This window comes from Aedes albopictus, chromosome 2 (assembly GCF_035046485.1).
Source record: "Aedes albopictus strain Foshan chromosome 2, AalbF5, whole genome shotgun sequence".
Taxonomy (NCBI): domain Eukaryota; kingdom Metazoa; phylum Arthropoda; class Insecta; order Diptera; family Culicidae; genus Aedes; species Aedes albopictus.
Window position 1 is genome coordinate 268,771,885 of NC_085137.1, and position 21,449 is coordinate 268,793,333.

The 21,449-nt window shown below is 41.6% G+C and overlaps 3 long non-coding RNA genes across 7 annotated transcripts; 1 reads left to right on the plus strand and 2 right to left on the minus strand.

Annotated features, from left to right (window-relative positions):
- Positions 1 to 5,381: 5,381 nt before the first annotated feature.
- LOC109406670 (uncharacterized) lies at positions 5,382 to 12,224 on the minus strand. 5 transcript variants are annotated; one of them, XR_009998199.1, is made up of 5 exons: positions 12,210 to 12,224; positions 6,202 to 6,255; positions 5,818 to 5,964; positions 5,627 to 5,747; positions 5,382 to 5,567 (listed from the first exon to the last, which is right to left on the minus strand). It is a non-coding gene; the product is annotated as an uncharacterized LOC109406670 (long non-coding RNA). The 5 variants fall into 5 exon arrangements; XR_009998198.1 differs by having other exon boundaries at positions 5,818 to 5,972; XR_003898468.2 differs by lacking the exon at positions 12,210 to 12,224 and having other exon boundaries at positions 6,202 to 6,961.
- A 602-nt stretch (positions 12,225 to 12,826) lies between these two features.
- Positions 12,827 to 13,318, minus strand: LOC109402977 (uncharacterized). Its single transcript, XR_002128308.3, has 2 exons — positions 13,067 to 13,318; positions 12,827 to 13,007 (listed from the first exon to the last, which is right to left on the minus strand). It is a non-coding gene; the product is annotated as an uncharacterized LOC109402977 (long non-coding RNA).
- Positions 13,319 to 13,904: 586 nt separating this feature from the next.
- On the plus strand, positions 13,905 to 15,004 carry LOC134288981 (uncharacterized). The gene is made up of 2 exons (XR_009998203.1): positions 13,905 to 14,242; positions 14,341 to 15,004. It is a non-coding gene; the product is annotated as an uncharacterized LOC134288981 (long non-coding RNA).
- Positions 15,005 to 21,449: the final 6,445 nt, after the last annotated feature.

Sequence of the window (21,449 nt, forward strand, 5' to 3'; positions counted from 1 at the left end):
TTCACCAAGTTCTCTAAGGCTGCGAGGTGACGCTTATTCTTTCTTTTCTTCTAAAACTTTAAATAAGTTTATTGATGATTCTTACATTTAATCACAAATCTTTTAAACTGGTTCACCAAGTTCTCTATAGTTGCGAGGTGACGCATATTATTTTTCTTCTAAAACTTTAAATTAGTTTATTAGCGATTCTTGCATTTAATCACAAATCACTTAAACTGGTTCACCAAGTTCTCTAAGGTTGCGAGGTGACGCATATTCTTTCTTTTCTTCTAAAACTTTAAATTATTTTATTAGTGATTCTTGCATTTAATCACAAATCACTTAAACTGGTTCACCAAGTTCTCAAAGGTTGCGAGGTGACGCATATTCTTTCTTTTCTTCTAAAACTTTGAATAAGTTTATAAGCGATTCTTGCATTTAATCAAAACTCACTTAAACTGGTTCACCAAGTTCTCTAAAGTTGCGAGGTGACGCATATTCTTTCTTTTCTTCTAAAACTTTAAATTAGTTTATTAGTGATTCTTGCTTTCAATCACAAATTACAAAAACTGGTTTACTAAGTTCTCTAAGGCGAGGTGACGCATATGCTTTCTTTTCCTCTAAAACTTTGAATTAGTTTATTAGCGATTCTTGCATTTAATCACTTAAACTGGTTCACCAAGTTCTCTAAAGTTGCGAGGTGACGCATATTCTTTCTTTTCTTCTCAAACTTTAAATTAGTTTATTAGTGATTCTTGCATTTAATCACAAATCACTTGAACTGGTTCACCAAGTTCTCTAAGGTTGCGAGGTGACGCATATTCTTTCTTTTCCTCTAAAACTTTGAATTAGTTTATTAGCGATTCTTGCATTTAATCACAAATCACTTAAACTGGTTCACCAAGTTCTCTAAGGTTGCGAGGTGACGCATATTCTTTCTTTTCTTCTAAAACTTTAAATTATTTTATTAGTGATTCTTGCATTTAATCACAAATCACTTAAACTGGTTCACCAAGTTCTCAAAGGTTGCGAGGTGACGCATATTCTTTCTTTTCTTCTAAAACTTTGAATAAGTTTATAAGCGATTCTTGCATTTAATCAAAACTCACTTAAACTGGTTCACCAAGTTCTCTAAAGTTGCGAGGTGACGCATATTCTTTCTTTTCTTCTAAAACTTTAAATTAGTTTATTAGTGATTCTTGCTTTCAATCACAAATTACAAAAACTGGTTTACTAAGTTCTCTAAGGCGAGATGACGCATATGCTTTCTTTTCCTCTAAAACTTTGAATTAGTTTATTAGCGATTCTTGCATTTAATCACTTAAACTGGTTCACCAAGTTCTCTAAAGTTGCGAGGTGACGCATATTCTTTCTTTTCTTCTCAAACTTTAAATTAGTTTATTAGTGATTCTTGCATTTAATCACAAATCACTTGAACTGGTTCACCAAGTTCTCTAAGGTTGCGAGGTGACGCATATTCTTTCTTTTCCTCTAAAACTTTGAATTAGTTTATTAGCGATTCTTGCATTTAATCACAAATCACTTAAACTGGTTCACCAAGTTCTCTAAGGTTGCGAGGTGACGCATATTCTTTCTTTTCTTCTAAAACTTTAAATTAGTTTATTAGTGATTCTTGCATTTAATCACAAATCACTTAAACTGGTTCACCAAGTTCTTTAAGGTTGCGAGGTGACGCTTATTATTTCTTTTCTTCTAAAACTTTAAATTAGTTTATAAGCGATTCTTGCATTTAATGACAAATCACTTAAACTGGTTCACCAAGTTCTCTAAGGCTGCGAGGTGACGCTTATTCTTTCTTTTCTTCTAAAACTTTGAATTAGTTTATTAGTGGCTTGTGCATTTAATCACAAAAAACTTAAACTGGTTTACCAAGTTCTCTAAGGCGAGGTGACGCATATTCTTTCTTTTCTTCTAAAACTTTAAATAAGTTTATTGATGATTCTTACATTTAATCACAAATCTTTTAAACTGGTTCACCAAGTTCTCTATAGTTGCGAGGTGACGCATATTATTTTTCTTCTAAAACTTTAAATTAGTTTATTAGCGATTCTTGCATTTAATCACAAATCACTTAAACTGGTTCACCAAGTTCTCTAAGGTTGCGAGGTGACGCATATTCTTTCTTTTCTTCTAAAACTTTAAATTATTTTATTAGTGATTCTTGCATTTAATCACAAATCACTTAAACTGGTTCACCAAGTTCTCAAAGGTTGCGAGGTGACGCATATTCTTTCTTTTCTTCTAAAACTTTGAATTAGTTTATAAGCGATTCTTGCATTTAATCAAAACTCACTTAAACTGGTTCACCAAGTTCTCTAAAGTTGCGAGGTGACGCATATTCTTTCTTTTCTTCTAAAACTTTAAATTAGTTTATTAGTGATTCTTGCTTTCAATCACAAATTACAAAAACTGGTTTACTAAGTTCTCTAAGGCGAGGTGACGCATATGCTTTCTTTTCCTCTAAAACTTTGAATTAGTTTATTAGCGATTCTTGCATTTAATCACTTAAACTGGTTCACCAAGTTCTCTAAAGTTGCGAGGTGACGCATATTCTTTCTTTTCTTCTCAAACTTTAAATTAGTTTATTAGCGATTCTTGCATTTAATCACAAATCACTTGAACTGGTTCACCAAGTTCTCTAAGGTTGCGAGGTGACGCATATTCTTTCTTTTCTTCTCAAACTTTAAATTAGTTTATTAGCGATTCTTGCATTTAATCACAAATCACTTGAACTGGTTCACCAAGTTCTCTAAGGTTGCGAGGTGACGCATATTCTTTCTTTTCCTCTAAAACTTTGAATTAGTTTATTAGCGATTCTTGCATTTAATCACAAATCACTTAAACTGGTTCACCAAGTTCTCTAAGGTTGCGAGGTGACGCATATTCTTTCTTTTCTTCTAAAACTTTAAATTAGTTTATTAGTGATTCTTGCATTTAATCACAAATCACTTGAACTGGTTCACCAAGTTCTCTAAGGTTGCGAGGTGACGCATATTCTTTCTTTTCTTCTAAAACTTTGAATTAGTTTATTAGCGATTCTTGCATTTAATCACAAAATCACTTAAACTGGTTCACCAAGTTCTCTAAGGTTGCGAGGTGACGCATATTCTTTCTTTTCTTCTAAAACTTTAAATTAGTTTATTAGTGATTCTTGCATTTAATCACAAATCACTTAAACTGGTTCACCAAGTTCTCTAAAGTTGGGAGGTGACGCATATTCTTTCTTTTCTTCTAAAACTTTGAATTAGTTTATTAGCGATTCTTGCATTTAATCACAAATCACTTAAACTGGTTCACCAAGTTCTCTAAAGTTGCGAGGTGACGCATATTCTTTCTTTTCTTCTAAAACTTAGAATTAGTTTATAAGTGATGCTTGAATTTAATCACGCATACTCGTTCTCTCCTCCTAAAACGTTGAATAACTTATTAGTGATTCTTGTATTAAATCACAAATAACTTAAACTCGTTCACCAAGTTATCCAAAGTTGCGAGGTGACGCATATTATATCTCCTTGAACTTCTTGCGTTTAATCACAACAACTTCTGAACTAATTTGGTAAAATTTGTAGTTGAATAGGTGCATTATTGATTGGTTGATTCAGCTATATTATAGAGACTTTCAGGTGTGCATTACCTCCTTCCAGAACAGCAAGATGAAGCAAATATTCTTTAGTAATTTGTACTAGTATAGGGTCACCATGTCCTCCCAAAACAGCAAGGTGAAGCTAGGCAAATATTATTTAGTAACTCTGTGAAATTTGAAGTTAAACTGGTACATCGACCCTCATTATCAGTGTCACATCACGGTGAAAATCGATCACGGTGACACATTCTGAATCCACGGTGAAAAAGTTGTGGGTTAATCAAATGCGAATCACTTTCACCGTCCTTAATACCGGTGTCATTTTTTCGTTTTGCCCATCATGTCCTCTCAAACCTTCAAGGTAATGCTTTGCACATCTTCTCCAGTATTTTGTTTGTGAATGTAGGTATTGCAATCACCCTCATACCTACTTGTGAAAGGACGTATCAGTTTTTGAACCAAGCACAATTTATCATATAGTTTTATTTGAAGCAAAATGAGTCCCAGCATACATCGTATTTTACTTGTTTTCTTGATTATTTTCAACACAAAATATTTAAGATCACCGTTTTGTTGCACAAATCATTTCCCGTAGTTACGATTCCAGCTGTCAATTGACCAAATTGTGTACGTTGAATGATGCTTCCGTCAGTTTTTCTTCATCGTGGATTCCATCCATCGTAGACCAGTGATTGCCCAGTGTCCTCAGGGAAGGAATTTGCTGTGCCCGGCCCCCCAACGCTCTGCACTCGTTTCGTCGCCGCTTCAGCTCCTTCTTACAGGGTGTTGATTCTTCCTTCACGATCCTCGATATTACGCTTGCTGCTGTGTTCCTTCCCGAGTATCTCTCATGGAACCGAAGGATTTCCTCTAAGAGTTGATCGGTTCTTGCGCAGACGAGTGCATATGCCTAAAAATAGATTTTTTTTATTAAAGTTACACAACTGCCTTACGAAAAACTTACTTTCCAGCTGGCATGTCTCAGGCGTATCGCTGCACCCTACCAGCAGAGCGCTTCCGTTTCGGTAAATATTTTAATCTCCTACTGAAAATCGGGAAAATCCCTGGGAAAATCACGATAACTTCTTTCTAATTTCACTACATTATTTACATTTGTTTGTTTGGCTGCTGTGCTGCGATCTCGACTCTGATTGGCCCAAACAAATGATCTGTCAAATTTTTGCTGCAGCAGTTTTACCGTACTGCGCCTAGTACGGTACTATTCGCGCTCAAAATGAATAATTTATTCAATTTTAAAACTATTTTTTACCAAAAACCATTGTATGTAATTTGTTTTATTAGAAACATACTAAGAATTAAAAACAATACGCTAAAGGCGTTTTAAAAATTCTATTCAAAGTTCAATCAGAAGCCAAATTTCATAAACTTTATTTTAACCTTAACTCGGGACAACGACGGTAAAGTTGTTTTCGCTATAGAGTCGCCATCTGTTGGAATTTGTAGGAACATCCAATAGTTTCCCTTAGTTTCCAATAGAGCTAAACTACACTTGAAGCGCCTCTCGCGGCGGAAAGTGTCGGAAACCGATGCAGGTAGTCCATTAGAAAATGTAAACAAAACAACTTGAACCACTACGAAGTCACGCACAAAGTTTGAACATCTAGCTTGCAGCAAGTGTTGGCAGCTGATGTAAACAAAATGAACAGCGTTGCCGAATCGACATATGTAACTTCCGCTTATCTCTATGTAGAGGATTTCTAGTATAACCGCAATTTAGTAAAAAATGATTAGGATTTGTTTTGTTTTGCTTTTTTCACTGAGAATAATTTCGACGAAATGAAACAAGCAGTTCAGTTTTATACAGAATAATAAATAAAATTATTCAAGACATCTGCGCTCTTTGGACCTTTAGGGCATTCTTTGCGGAACAAATCTGGAATCTGTTTTCGATGACACTCGGTGACTTGGGCTCTTCTTGGAATTGTTAGGGCGTTGTCCGGTCGCACAGTATCCATGGTAGTACCTAACAAAAACCTGCCATTATTAGCAAACAGCATCCGGCGGTTAAACTTAATAAAAAACCTTAACAAACATCCGGCAAACCCGTACACAGCACTGCTTACTCCTTAGGTTGCTCTTGATTCATCAAAATGCCGGAAATTAATCTCCGGAAATGGTCGTTGTAAACGGGAATCGAAGGTGCCTGCAATCCAATCAACCCATTTAATCTTTGCCCAAATTTTCATTTCGCGATAGTCACGTTCAACACTTACCATTCCTTATTGAAATACTCCAAATCGAAGACCAAAAATAACTGAGTACTTTTAGTATTCAGCATGCTGCCGTAGAATCACTGCAGATAATTTATTTTCAACTCGTAACAATTTTCGTTGTTGTTTACGAGATGAACCAGCCGAGGGCTGAAAATCTCGATAATAAAGAAAAAAAATAATAATAAATAATAATTTTCGTTGTCGGGAATAAATACACCGCATTAAATAATCTCTTGTTATTGTCAAAAAGTATAAATTTTTAAGCGAATGAAGTATACTTGTTAAACTGCATGAAGTGTAAATTGCGAGAAAACAAAAAAGGTGTAAATTTAAATTCGACATAGTTTTATTTAATTTCTGAGTGGCTTTCATGTGAAAAAATACCTAATTTTAAGTTTTTTCCAACCAACCGAAATTTTGACTAGGTTGTATATTAGCCTGGTACACGGTTTATATGGGAAAATACAAAAAATGGAAAAACTCTAACTCCTGTATACTTTTTGAGTTTCTCTTTGGTCCCAAATCAACTGTGCAAAATTTCAGATCGATCGGAAAAACTATATTTTAGCGCCCGCCATTCTTAGTTTTTCATACGATTTACTATGGGGAAATTTTACATCTGCAAGAAAAATCGCTAGGAGTCACCCCTAGATCCCTAAAAATAAGTCGATGAATGATTTCTGTAGAAAACTTCACGAGGAATCAGACCTCCGAAGACCGCAAACCGATGCGACGTTAGTGGAAAAAGTTATTAAGCCTCTCCCGATCGGTAAAATGACGAGATTTTATTATTTATTGTTATTCCTTACATGTTAAACAGCATTAGCATGCCATTCGGTTTTCAGTTAATAACTTTTTCCACATGCCTTAGATCGCTTTGCGGTCTTCAGAGAGTTGGTTCCTCGTAAAATTTCCAACAGAAATCATTCATCGATTTATTTTTAGGGGTTAAGGGGCAACCTGTGGCGATTTTTCTTTGAAAAAGTGATTTTCCCCATAGTAAATCGTATGAAAACTTTAAATGGCTGGCGCTAAAATATAGTTTCTCCGATCGAGCTGAAATTTTGCACAGTTGATGTGGGACCAAAAAGGAACTCAAAAAGTGTACAGGAGTAAAATGTCTTTCGGTGTCCCACTCTATTGTATATTGTGCCTTGCAAGATAAATCCGCGAAACGCGTGTGTCTTCTTCTTTTCCATCAAGTTGCAAAAATATGACCGCACCACTATGAGCGACCTGATGGTCAGAAAACCTGCATGCGGCGCTTATATCAAATCCACATGAGGCTGCGGCGATATAGCCGCGAGGAGATGCACGCGATACAGACGCAATGTGGAAATGGAAAAGATGAAGCCGCATCCCCCTGCAGCATCACTAAATAACATCCCGATTATTAATCACAAATCCAACGAGGTGATGCGTATGCGTATAGTGAATCAATGTCATGATAAATATTATTACGATTTCTGGCCACCTGAGTTGCCATTGTGTTAACTTTTGTTTTGATATGAACGGCCTGAAGGCTGCTGCGATGCTGCTGGGTGGGTGATGTTTTGTGCTTCTTTCAGACCGCCCAATAATACACAACTTGCTCGTAGCTCATGGAAGTTCAGAACTGATCTTTTATTGTGCAGTGTTGCCAAATCAAGTTATCTTTAAATCAATGTAATGACATTTTAAGGTACAACATGTAACATCTCCCTTTTCAAGAATTGAACAGTTTGGCTTATTAATACATTTCAAAATCTTCGAAGCGTTTAGGTACAACAATGCGTCGCCTGGGTCGCTCCATTGTCGCATCTGGCCTTGGAGGATGCTGTGGTGACGTCGGTTGATCATTGAAGTTCGGCGTGGGGTCTGGATCCGAATGTGGCTCATGTTTCCAGGTTTGTTCGGATATTCGTGCGTACTCACCATCTGGGGGTCTTGACTGATGAAGAATTCCCTGCGGTACACCTCTGATCATAACATTATCGCGTCGCAACTGTTGTCCTTGAACATCGACGATTGTCGACCTATCTGTTGCAGCAGCCCGTACTACACCAGGCAACCACGTATTGTCCGTAGGTTTCTTCTTAACAAATACTGGCTGCCCGACGTCTAACGGTGGAAGAACCTTCGCTGTCCGGTCGTAGTAGTATTTCGCAGTTTGACGGTTGTTCTTTATTCGCTCCTTTACTCCTTCCTGAATCTGTGGAGTATAGTTCGCTTCAGCCATAGGAACGTTAAATCTTAGACGACGACAGAACATCCTCTGAGCTGGTGAACTACCACCGTTGTTAGGAACGTTTCGCCATTGTTGCAGTGCTTTCCAAAAATCCGAATTCGTTTCTCCTGTTTTCTTCAGTAGCTGCTTAATGATTTTTACTGCTGCTTCTGCCTTGCCGTTGGCCTGTTGGTGGTGCGGAGCCGACATCGTATGGAGAAATTCCCATTCTCTAGCCAACCTCTTGAATTCCGCGTTGTTGAACTGTGGTCCACCGTCCGTTGTTACGTACATCGGAGTTCCATACCGTGCGAAATTTTGACGGCACTTACTAATAACATTCGATGCAGTTGCGTCTCCAAGAAGTTCATCGACATCGATAAAATCGGAAAAATGATCAACCGTTATCAGATACACGCGTTTCCGACCACGAACCTGCAGTTCACACAGATCAAGGCTTACCTTTTGATATGGATAGCATGGTATCTGATGGGTTTGCATAGGTTGTCTTTGCTGGTTGGGTGCGAACTTCAGGCAAGAGTAGCAGTTCTGGATGCGCTGACGGATTTGATCATTTATTCCAGGCCAAAAGACAGTGTCGCGTGCCAGTTTCATAGTTGCCTCGAGACCAGAGTGGGAAGTATGCAAACGTTCCAGAATGTTCGTCCGGAGGCTGATGGGTACTAATATGCGGTTGTTTCTGTACACCAGTCCATTCTGTGTATACAGGTCATCCTTGTACTTCCAATACATTCTTAATCTTTCAGGCAACCCTCCAATCGTAGATGGCCACCCTTCCACGATGAATCGGATAATGGTTTGAACATCTTGATCCTCGGATGATGCTCTGCGAAGCTCCGCCAGACGAAAATCGGAGATGGGAATATATTCCAGTGAGTTGATTGACTCGAAATCCGCCATAGTAAAATCCATGTCCATCGTGTAGACGTCGTAGATGCTTCTATCGGTGCCATCACTTTCCGCAAGGGCTGCTCTGGATAACATGTCCGCGATTACGACTTCCTTCCCAGGTTTGAAATGTAGCTTGATCTTGTACCTTTGTAGCCCCAACAGCATCCGTTGAAGTCTCATGGGCGCTTCACTCAACGGCTTCTTGAAGATCCGTAGCAATGGTAGATGATCAGTCTGCACCGTGACGTCCTTCCCTATGATGTACATCTCGAACTTTCTGCAGGCATACAGTATGGCTAATGTTTCCTTTTCTATTTGCGCGTACCTTCTTTCCGTTGGTGTCAACGTTTTCGATGCGTAGCACACGGGATGACCATCTTGCAGGAGCACGGCCCCCAACCCGACACTGCTACTGTCACACTGGATCGTAACTTCCTTATTGACATCAAAATACTTAAGCAGAGGCGCACGCGATACCATCATCTTCAGTTTGACAAACGCCTCTTGGTGCTCATTCTCCCAGCTCCATGCTTCGTCCTTCCCAGTCAGTCTTCTCAGTGGTTCAGCGATGGTCGATAGTTTCGGAAGATAGTTGGAAAGATACGTAATCATTCCCAAAAACCGGAGAAGACCTGCAACGTCGGTCGGTGCTGGCATGTCTACGATGGAGCGCACTTTGTCGGGATCCGGTTTAACGCCTGCAGATGTGAGGATGTGCCCAAAAAACTTCACTTGTGTCTGGAAAAGTCGTATCTTGTCCTTGTTAAGTTTGACATTTTTCTGGCTCATTCGATTAAGAAACTCATCGAGGTTCTTATTGTGATCAATCATGGCCTCTTCTGTCGTGTCACCGCATCCGAAAATTATCACGTCGTCTGCTAGTACTCGCACTCCTTTTAATCCGTGCGTTGCTTCATGCAGCTTCTGTTGAAAAATTTCAGGAGCTGGCGAAATCCCGAAAGGCATCCTCAACCAGCGATATCGACCGTACGGAGTCCAGAAAGTCGTCAATCGGGAACTTTCATCGTCCAGCTGCACCTGCCAAAATCCAGATTTTGCATCTACAGTAGAAAATATTTTGGCTTTCGAAAGTTCTGGTAACAATTCGTTGACCGTTGGAATTGGGTAGTGAGGACGTTTAAGGGCAGTGTTTAGGACGACAGGATCAATGCAAACCCTAATTTTATTATTACGTTTAACAAGGACAAGATTACTCACCCATTCCGTAGGCTCATGAACTTTCGTTATGATTTGCAGGTTCTCCATTTCGTCCAATTGGTGCTTGAGCTCCTCACGCAAGGTAACGGGGATCCTCCGCGCCGGCTGGACAACCGGTTTCACTGAGTGGTCAACATCCAGATGAACATCCCCAGCTAGCTTGCCTATTCCTTGAAACACGTCGGGGTATCTGGCAACGATGTTTTTCGCAGTCACTTCATGTTCCGCGGACACCGACAAGCAAACTTTCAACAGGTTCAGTTTCAGGCACGAGTACATAGACAAAATAGGCATCTGACGAAAACCGACGACGGTGAAAACGGCCTTATACTGCTGACCGTTATGCCGTAAATCCAATGTTGCTCTACCTAATGCTCTAGTCGATGAACCGGCGAATCCTTTTAATATTGGTTGCTTTTTATCAAGCTCGACTGATTTGGCTTCAAGAATCTCTAGCAGTGTTGGGAGACCGATGACGTTGCACGATGCACCAGTATCAAGAATACATTTCACGACTTTAGATTTCCGCTCATTCCCAAAACACAAATCGGCCTTCAGCAAACCTCCTTGTTCTTGATCGATGCTGTACAGATACTCGACCATATCCACAACTTCTTCCTTCGAATCAGCTTCAACACAACTTTCTTCAGATTCCGAGTCACTAATCTTATGCACGACTTTACCCGAACGTGATTTTCCTTTTTTGTGCGATTCTTTTTCTTCTTGCTTCTTCCTACACATTGCTTCAAAGTGGTTGCGCTGATGGCAATAGAAGCATGTGCTTCCTCGTGCCGGACACTCTTGCAAATTTCGATGGTAGCCCTTTCCGCAGTAGGCGCACTGTTTCACTTTATTTTGTTTTGGGTACACTTTGTTCACCGAATGTCGTTCTTCGTCCAACCACTTATTCTTTTCCAGTTCCATCTGCGTAGCCTCTTCCGACATGCACTGATTGATTACGTCCGTCGCCGTAAGCTCAACTTTGTCGATGAATGTTTTCTTCAGACGAGTGTCGCGAAGACCGGCCACAATAACATCCCGCAACATTTCTTCTTCGAGGTTGCCCCAGTTGCAATCCTTCACAAGTGCTCTGGCTCTGTTTATAAACTGCGCCACGGTTTCTCCATCATTTACACCATCCGGTTGCTGTTGTTTACACTGTAGAAACTCGTAGCGCGCCAATTTCACGTTCCGTTTCGGCATCATGTATTTCCGCAGCGACGCCAAACAAGCCATAACGGTTCCCTTTTCCGCTGCCTGCAATGGCCAATTATTGAAGATTTTCCGAGCCTCAACACCCAATGCTGCCTTAAACGTCGCGATTTTCACTCGTTCGTCGCGGTTTTCCAAACCCGATGCGATGAGATAGATCTCAAATCCATCAATGAAATCATCCACATTCTGACGTACGTTGCCTGTAAGAGCTAGCGGCTCGGGAAACGGAATGTTATTGTTAAACACTTTTGCGGCGGCTGCTGATACGGCGGCTGCTACGATCGCCGATGTCGAGTTGTCTTCTTGTTTTTTGTTGCTGCTGTTTGCTCTTCTGTGTGTGTTGAGCCCGCCGAGTTCACCGACGGCTCCTTGCGCTTCAGAGTAGTCATCGTATTCATCGTCGGATGTTTGTTCTGTCGCCATCTTGTTTTTTTTTTTTCGAGCCGCTTCCGAATTTCAGCTAATTCTTCGAATTCACTGCGCTTCAGGCTGCGCTCCTATCCGGCACTTTCCTTTATTCTTAAACTGGTGGGAATACGCGCTTGCTTAAACCATTTTTCGGGCACTCAAGCACTTCTGACACCATGTTTTGTGCTTCTTTCAGACCGCCCAATAATACACAACTTGCTCGTAGCTCATGGAAGTTCAGAACTGATCTTTTATTGTGCAGTGTTGCCAAATCAAGTTATCTTTAAATCAATGTAATGACATTTTAAGGTACAACATGTAACAGGTGACAGTATCTATTCGATTTTGACATTGCGTCTGTATCGCGGGCATCTCCTCGCGGGCATATCGCCGCCGCCCAATGTGGATTTATTATGAGCGCCGCAATATTCACTCAAATTTGAGTACTGTGCTAGAAACTGCACGGAGCCGCCAAACTACCCAAAATTGAGTTCTTTTGATGCAATCCCATAGTTCGGCCCAATACGAGCCGATGCACACGGGCGGCGCGTCCACGCAGCGTGCACGCAAGTGCGTCCTGAGTTACACACAATCAAATGGGGTGATGCACACGAGAACGCAACGCTACCGCACCGCAACCGCGCCGCACCGTGTGCGGCACGCAATGTCAACGCATGCCCCACAGGAACGCTGCGGCGACGCAGCGTGAATTCACGCGGCGTCAATTAACGCTCGTGTGCATCGGCTCTAAGCCAAATTTGAGTAAATCGATTAAACTCACACTAGGTAAATTGCCTTCACTGAGAAACTGAAGTACTCTTTAAAGAGTAATTTTTCACCCATTTCGAGAGTAACTAGGTGAACTCATAAAAAGAGTAAACAGCTTGTACTCTTTAAGGAGTAAACCGCTTGTACGTCAAATCAACGAGTGATTTTTACCCTTTTTCTGGGGCGATTTGAGATTGGAAAAAGAGTAAAATTCACCCTGTTTATCCATTTACGCGGACTTAAAGAAATTTAAACTTTCAAAATCATAAAAATACTATGCACTTGATAAATGACCGTTCGTTTCAAAACTTTATTTCATCGTTCTCATCTCATAATCAATTTAATTAATATTTGTGTATGTTTTGCCAGAACTTTTTGCATTTAGCCTTCGGTCGATGGAATTTGCGCTCCCAGCTTCATCGGTGCTCTCGATCTCGGTGGAGCTCTTGAACCACGGGCCTACCTAAAACATACATTTGGCCAATAAGTTTATCACTTTATTGAATATTTTGTAGCACTCACCTGCAAAAGCGTTATGCAGCATCGCAATGTGTGAGAGATATTTCAACCAAACAACATCAGCCTTGTACGACTGGGTGCGCCACGAAAATGTTCAAGAACATTTTCACTCATTAAAGAGTATACTGTCAAAACCTGAGAAAGGGCAAAATTTACTCATATTTAGAAATTGACAAGTACCCTTTATTTTGACAGCTTCATATATAAGAAAAAAGAGGGTACTTTTAACTCCTTAAAGGGTAATGGCGGGTTCGCAGTGTTCACCTCCAGCAAAAACATTTACTTAAGAGTAGGTAAATTCAACCCAAGGCCCCCCCTCATTCAACCCAAATTTGAGTAAACCTGCATTTACCCAAAATTGGCTTATTGGGCTCAAGGACCCCCGTTGGGTATGCATCTCTGTTTGTTTTTGACATCGGTGAGGGAAAGAGGGAAAACAACCTAATTTTGGGTAACTAGTTTATTCGATATACTCAGCTTTGAGTAAAATCGACCCAAAAATTAGGTAGTTTGATTTCTCCGTGTGTGTTGGCTTGACGCACGGAACTGCAAAAGTTGGGGTGTTTCCGTGTTTCTCTCTTCACTCTCTGACAACAATGAAAGAGCGCATGAAAAGGGAGATGAAAAAGAACTCAAAATTGAGTTTAAAAGTACCTAATTTTGAGTTTTTCAGTTTCTCCGTGTACGAAAACGTTTCCGTACATGGAGAAACTGAAAAACTCAAAATTAGGTACTTTTAAACTCAATTTTGAGCAGTGTGTAAAAAATTCGATGGTTGAAGGTGAAGATTGACATTCTCATTTTTTCATTCGTGTTTGGCCACCCCGCATAGATTTTTGCAATTTATGTTATCGTACATATCATATGCATTCAATACACACTTAAACTCCAAATTTGATCTCGGTGAAAGCGAATAACGAACTCAATCGGTAAAGGTTATTTTAACTGAAATATCGTTAAAATTTGACAGTTTATCGAAAATAACTTATCAAAAACGACGAAATTCGGCAATTTACGTTCATTACTGATTATCGGCAAACTGTTTTGCCAAAGCAATCGGCAAACTAATCATGTTGCTGAAACTCGGTAAAGCGCATCTGTCAAAAATAAAGACGAAGCGCGTTGCCGGCTGCCATCTTCAAAAAAGCATTTTTCCCTTTCATCGCTGAAATGGTTCTCGTAGGTAAAGTAATTGAATTTGTTTAAAGCTAATAATGTGTATGCTTCTACTGTTAATATTTGTTAAATAATGGATGCCTCTCCTAATTTTCTTCCAGTTCGTTGTTCTGCAGAAGGAGCGCTGCAGGACGGAGTGCCGGATTACAGCTTCAAATGCGCCTGTTTTTTTTGCTGACGGAGAAGTCAACAAACCTACAGCAAAATGGTCCGTACCAAGCAATCCGCTCAAAAAACCACCGGAGAAAAGGCTTTCCGTTAGCAGCTGGCAACAAAGGTCGCCCGCAAAAGTGCTCCCTCGACCGACGGAGTGGAGTAGCCGCATCGTTACCGGCCGGGAACGGTAGCTCTGCGAGAAATCCGTCGCTACCAAAAGTCCACCGAGATGCTGATCCGGATGTTGCAGATCCAGCGCTTGTGTGAAAATGCGCAGGTTTTGGAGATGGGCCTGCGTTTCCAAAATGCGTTTATTATCTTGCAGCGAAGCGTACTTGGTCGGATTGTTTGAGGACACCATCTTTAGGCGATCCACGCCAAACGCGTCACCAGCTAACTGGCCCTGGTCCGGTGCATCCGTGACGAGCGTGCTCAAGGAGGAGTAGGAGGAAGTGTGGAATTATGTTTTTGTTTTTAACAATGAGTTAAAGAAACGATAAAAAGCGAGAAGGTCCTTCTCAGAACCAGAAATTTCAACAAAAAAAAAACATTCCGTTGCATATTTTTTCGTAATATGTTTGCGAGAATAAAATTGGTAACCTAATTATAGTTTTTCTTTTATTTTACTTCTTCTTATTATCAAGCATGAAAGGAAATAAACATTTACTGAATTTCGGTAATAACGTATGCCGAAATTTTCGGCAATGCATTACCGAACCACTCGTCAAAGTTTGACAGTTGATCTTTGTCAAGTTTGCAGACTGGTCGGCAATTTGAACTTTTACCGAGATTTTTACCGAGCTCTCAGCTGTTGGATTCTCGGCGATTTGTTTTGCCGGCCTCGGCAAATTAAATTAAGTGTGTAGGGTCCTAAAATTAAAGACGAAATCTCGCTTATATTGAATAATACGATCAAGCATGGTATTCTAATCGGAATTGTACTTTACTCGAACTTGAAAAACAAAGGAATAATGAGAAAATTCGAAATAAGTAAAATGGTAAATAGTTCTACTTTGACATTTGAGGACAACCTTGTGTGACTGAGCTCGACATTTTTCGCACTGGGATTTCAAAAGTGTTCCTATCTGACATACACGGTGAAAAAAATCACTCAAAGTATGTGTTTTAAGCTAGGGACGAGACAAAAGGCTAAAAAAATAAAAATTATATCTGGAACTCGATTTGAATAGGTCGAATGTGCTTTTGTCGATATAAAATTCGATCAGTTTATTTTAGTCATTGTAGCAATATGGCAGATATTTTGCAAACTTTCAATGATGGAACAGAAAGCCTGTTTTGTGAGGATGCTGCTGTATGTATCAACAATGCTCAATTTCAACGGTTTTCGCTATATTAAGCGAATCCAACTGATCGAATTTTTAATCGACAAAAGCACATACGACCTATTCAAATCGAGCTCCAGATATATTTTCAACTATGGTTCATAAAAACGTCAAAAAATGAGTAAATATGTACTCTTGAACCATATATTGTGGTTTAAAACAAGAATCCCGATAGGACTTTAGGAGCCTATTCACTGAATGATAATGATATGATTGAATGATAGGGGAACGTTCAAAAATTACGTCCAACATTTGGGGGGGGGGGTCTATAAAAGTGTGACAGTACGTGTATTGGGTATAGGGAAATTGCGTGACAGAGGGGGGAGGGGGGGTCTAGAAATCCCGAAAAACGATGGACGTAATTTTTGAATCTTCCCTAGGGTTGGACAATTTGGAACTATTGAATACTTTTCCGGTATCATAGTGTAGTGAGCGTGTATTGTATATTAAAATTGATAAAATTCATCAATATATAGGTGCTCACAAACACACATGGAAATACTAGTGTCGTTTTCGTTTTTGCGGCGGTGCTAGGGTAACCAATATAATTTGTACCCCCATATATTTTGGACCCCCTGGGTCGTATTATCTCAACTTATACAGATTTAATGATGAGATGACGGAAATTTTTAGTATCATTCGCTAAATAAGATTGCTCTGCACGGGCAGCAATCATTTCCTCACTGGAAATATCCTTATTTGCCTTGAAATTAATTTTTGCCAATCTCGTCATCCGTGCGAGTGACGCATCATGTTTACAAAAAGAGATTGCGGTGCTGCGGACACTTGCAGATGTAAACAAAAACGTTTATCATTTTAGCGCATTAAATTCGCCAAGTTCGTCTAATCAGCCTTTGTCAATCAGGTAATTAGCATTCAAAGCAAGTCAATTTTTCGATTTTTGGCCACCACTTTCCCCATAGTGCGGTGTAGCACGAAAATCAAAAACGAACATTTTCGGTGCAAAAGTGCTACACCGGTGTAGCTCCACCGCAAAAACGAAATCGACATAGGTTTCTAGATTTAGCATTTCACTTTATGCCATTTCATGTTTAATATTGTCGTCGCGGTTGAAACCCGAAGTTTCCCCACACCCGACAATCGAATTTTCTCAAAATCCATAAGTGAAACCTAACGTCGGACGTAGTGCGCTGGACAGCGGACCTGGCCCTCTATCCAGCGCGCTGTGCCCGACGTACGTCCGACATACGGTTTAGGAAAAAAAAATCGATTTTCGCGTGTCAAAAATTCCGATTTTCAACTGCACGAACAATAATTTTATAATGTTGTGGATGTTACATGTCGATTTGCGTGCGTGCTATTTAGAGTGCACGCGCGAAATAAACATCGCACAGCTTCTGCGATGAAAGCTTTTGTTTGGTGCTTTCGAAGCACCAAATCGTCTTCGGGTTCACCAATCTCCTGCTGCTGAACCGGCGGTGCCGAATTCCGTGGCGGCATCCAGTCGACCTCATCGTCCATGGGTTCCGGAACAACCTTCGGCTGCGGGACAGCCTCCTCCTCCTCAAGCTCAAGGAACTTGGCATCGCGACTGATTGTCACCTTCTCGGTCTCCAGATCCACGAAACGATAGGCTTTGTGCTGTTCAGAATAGCCGATGAACGATAGTTTACGCGCCTTGCTGTCGAATTTCCCACGCTTGGTGTCCGGAACGTGGACCCAAGCCTTGCAGCCGAACACTTTCAAGTGATTCAGGTTGGGTTTCCGCCCAAACCACTTCTCAAACGGGGTACAATCAACCGATCGCGACGGCAATCGATTTTGCAGATGAGCAGCAGCCATCACGGCCTCACCCCAATACTTTTTGTCCAGCTTGGCGTCGATGAGCATGGCGGTCGCCATCTCCTGAAGGTAGCGGTTCCTTCTCTCGGCAACACCGTTCTGTTGCGGAGTGTAGGCAGTCGTGTACTGTGCCACTATACCCTCCCGCACAAAGAAACTCTTCAAACGATCATTGCAATACTCACCGCCACCGTCTGATCTGACTACCTTCGGCTTCCTTCCGAACAGGGTTTCGACGTACCTGACGTATTCCATCAGTCTGTCCGGGGCGTCGGACTTCTTTTCCAGCAGGTACACTACGGTATACCTACTATGGTCGTCGATGACAGTCATCAGAAAACGGTTTCCACTCGGTGTCGGGGTTCGCATCGGACCGCACAAATCCGTGTGCACCAGGTCCAACACTTCCTTGATCTTCTTCGTGGCTGTCTTCGGTATCGGCGTCCTCGAGAGCTTCCCTTCGATGCACGGCTCACACGTCATACGAATCCCGCAGTCCTTGAGCACCATTCCATTGCCGAGCTTCTCTTTATACATCTTATCCACAACCGCTGGTTCCCGGTGTCCGAACCTTCTGTGCCATTGGTGTTGGCACCACTCGTTATGCCGCTTGCATTGCACCTCCATCGCAGACTCCGAAATCCTCAGGACGTACAGGCTTCCACTGCGATCGCCCTTGGCAACAACTTTCCCAGCAGCATCAACGATCTCGCAGCCATCCTGCTTGAATCCGACGGAAAATCCCCTCTCTGTCAGCTGTGCCACCGACAACAGACTGCTATTCAGCGTCGGCACGAAGAGGACGTCTTTCAGGGTGATTTCCGTAACACCGCCGCAACCGCTCACACCGTTCAGTTTGCAGTCACCGGATCCAAGTGACTTCACCGTGGTCCCATTCGCTAGAACCACGTTGGGAGTATCATCGTTCGCGAACATCGTGTACAGCGATTTGCTGTTTGTCATGTGCCGACTAGCACCGCTATCGATCACCCAGCGGCTATCCGGCTGCTCCTCGCCACCAAGGAAGAGAACTGCATTCGTGTGCTCCGCAGTAGCCTGTTTCGCTTTCGGGTGGCGCTTCTCCGGCTCTTCACCGCTCTGCTTCTGTTTCTCCTGGAGTAGGCGACAGTTTCTTCGAAGGTGACCCTTCTTCTTGCAGAAGAAACAGGTTTTCTCTGCAACACCACCGGCACTGGTCCTCGCATGGCTCTTCATCGCCTTCGCATCGGAGGATGCACTTCCGCGCTCCTTGCGCCGCTCGTATTCGTCGAGCAGTTTGGATTTAACCAGCTCCACCGTCAAGTCGCCATCTGGACGACTTTCGAGCGCCGTCACTAGCCCGGAGTAGGAATCCGGAAGACTTCTCAGGATCATGGCGATCTTCAGAGATTCTTCCAACTGCTGGCCGGCGTTCTCGAGCCGATCGAACAAGTCCTCTACCTCGAACAAATGACTTTCCATGTCTCCTCCGTCGCGCAGGTTCAAATTGCAGAGCCGCTTCAGCAGCGAGACTCTCGATGTGACGGTTACCTTTTCATGGTATTTTTGGAGCTGCTCCCAGAACTCCCGTGCCGATGCTGCCGTCTTGACGAGGCTGTACTGGTTATCCTCGATGCACAGCCCCATCGTAGCCTTCGCTTTCTTGTCGTCCTTCGTCCATTGCGGGGTCTCCGGCTCCGGCTTCACGGTGTCAACAACGTACCAGAGTTCCTCTCTGGTCAGCAGCATTTCCATCCTAAACTTCCAGGTTTGCCAATTCTGGTTGTTTAGTTTGGCAAACTTGCTGATGGAATCCATGCTGCTGAGGAACGACACCACCACCACACACTCACGACGACGACGACGCAGACGCAACTTTTTCCCGACCAACCGAACCGAAAAACACTTTCGCTCGCGACGAACTTTTCTCGCGGAAAATCACGATTCCTCCACAACTTCCACTGGGCCAATAACCTGTGGGCTTGGCGGAACCCGGTACGCAGTGGATTACGCGTCCGCAGGGAGGAAATCGACGGAAAAACGGAGAAAATAATCGGACCAAAATAATAAAGCACGCGGTACTCTTGAAAAGCGATTTCTGTATTCAAATGTCAATAACAATCAAAGTAGATTATAATGCAGGTACATCAGTTTAGGAATCAATGAGGTTTACTTCTCTGGCATGGCAGATGCACTGCCGGGTAAGGAGGGGTGACCTGTTGTTCTCCTAACAAAAATGAGTAACTATGATTGAGGATTGTCGAAGAATGCGTTTAAATGTGCTCTGGTTGTGACGCTTGATTGAATACATTGAGTCTGGAAAACTCAATCCAATAGAGCGTGTTTGAGATTAGATTTTGTGAATAGCTGTAAATGAGTAATTATGATTGAGGAATGTCGAAGGAAGCATTTGAATGGTTCTGGTTGTGATGCTCGATTGAACACATTGAGTCTGGAAAACTCAATCCACGAGTGTGTGTTCGTGGTCACATTTCATGACGTATTAACAAAAAAGGAAGTAGTCCGACGTTTTTATTTCCTGAGGTTGCATTTAAATTATTTTGATGAATCCTGGCAAGCTTCACCCCTATATGTATATTTTTTTTGTAACCTAATTGAAGATGAGAATACATAAAATGAAAAATATATAAAATGAAGACAACATGTGCTTCTGGAGTATTATTAGTACTATTCAAGCAAGTATTTTAATAACAGCTAACAGTTCCTTAGGAAGAAAAATCAGCTTTGTCAAGATTAAATTAAATTTGGAGGAGGTAAACGACTGGGAGGAAATATTGAACTGTTCTGGCTTTCTCAGTCAAAGATTTAATTTTTGATTTAATTCAATGTTCGACATAAGAGCCACGTACCAAGTTCTAAATGAGCATATTACAGACAATTGTATTACAGACAATAAATTCCACCAAACAAACGAAATAAAACACTAAAAATTCTCGAAAATATCGCGACTCGTAAATATTTTGTTACTTTTTCCAGGATGGCTGATGTTTTATTTTTTTCATCGTTTTTGTGTCACTGCGAGAAACGTCAAAAGTTGTGTGTGTTTTGTTCGTGATTTTGTTTTCGCTTTCTCATTCGTCTCTGCGCGGGGACTTTCGATTCTGCCGACCATCTTTTGTACCGAATTTTTTGAAAATGTCTGATTAAGGCTGTTCATTTTATTTTCTACTCGAAGAAAAAACGATATATTTTGACCGATTGGGTTCTACCTCGGTTATTCTGCGCTATAGAGGTAATCACGTTCAAATGTATGCGTGCCTTTTTAGTAGATGTAGTTGTGAAACTGCGAGGAAAATATTTGCACTCTTGCCCCGAACGTTAGTTTTATCATTATTTACCCGTTTTACCCAATTCGATTGGGTAATATTTGCATATGCAATCTGAATAGCCTTTCAATCGGAGTGTGAGGAAAAATTTGCGCTAGTGTTCGTGTGTTGAAATGTCACTTATCTCTATGGGTTCATTCACAAATTTCATAACGCCAAAATTGGCCTCTCCTGACACCCCCCACCACTTCGTAACACTATTTATATGGGGAAAATTTTTATTTGTTCGGGCTGTAACACCATGAAGGACACCCACCCACCCCCTCCAGCGTTATGACATTTGTGAACAAGCCCTACACACGAAAGTTCTACGAGAAGCTGAACCGCTCGCGCAGAGGCTTTGTGCCACAAGCCGACATGTGCCGAGATAATCACGGGAATATTCTCACGAGCGAGCGTGAGGTGGTCGAGAGGTGGCGGCAGCATTACGATGAGCACCTCAATGGCGACGTTGCAAGTACCGAAGGTGGCGTGGTAACAGATCTAGGAGTATGTGCACAGGACGAAAGACTTCCGGCCCCTGACCTTCAAGAGATTGAGGAGGAGGTTGGCCGGTTGAAAAACAACAAAGCCGCTGGAGCA